Raw genomic sequence first — 371 nt, 5'->3', positions numbered from 1 at the left:
TAGAAAAAGGTCAGGAGGGAACGATTGGAATTGCTACCAGTGGCATGCCAGCTATACTGCACGAGGCCCTCATAAGGTCTGGGCTGCAGTCAGCCATTTTCCAGAAAGCTGTGATGCCCACCTGGAGCACCATGAGGAAGATGGGTGCCTTGATAAGGCAGCTTCATGTAAGCATAAAACAAAACTATCACACTTAGGAGGAAGTTAAGAGTCGTGTGAGTGTCATCAGTTTATCCAAAGCTGTTGCTCACTCTAAGTGAGCAAGTCCTTCCTTCTCTCCTGCCTTCAGAAAGCACTTAGAGCACCAGGTAAGTACCAAGGCACCATGCTAGGTGATAATGTGCAGGCTGAGCGAGATAAACAAGTAAATC

Source organism: Hipposideros armiger, unplaced genomic scaffold, assembly GCF_001890085.2.
Source record: "Hipposideros armiger isolate ML-2016 unplaced genomic scaffold, ASM189008v1 scaffold_1430, whole genome shotgun sequence".
NCBI classification, from domain to species: Eukaryota; Metazoa; Chordata; class Mammalia; order Chiroptera; family Hipposideridae; genus Hipposideros; species Hipposideros armiger.
Note: the sequence above shows the minus strand (reverse complement) of the source record.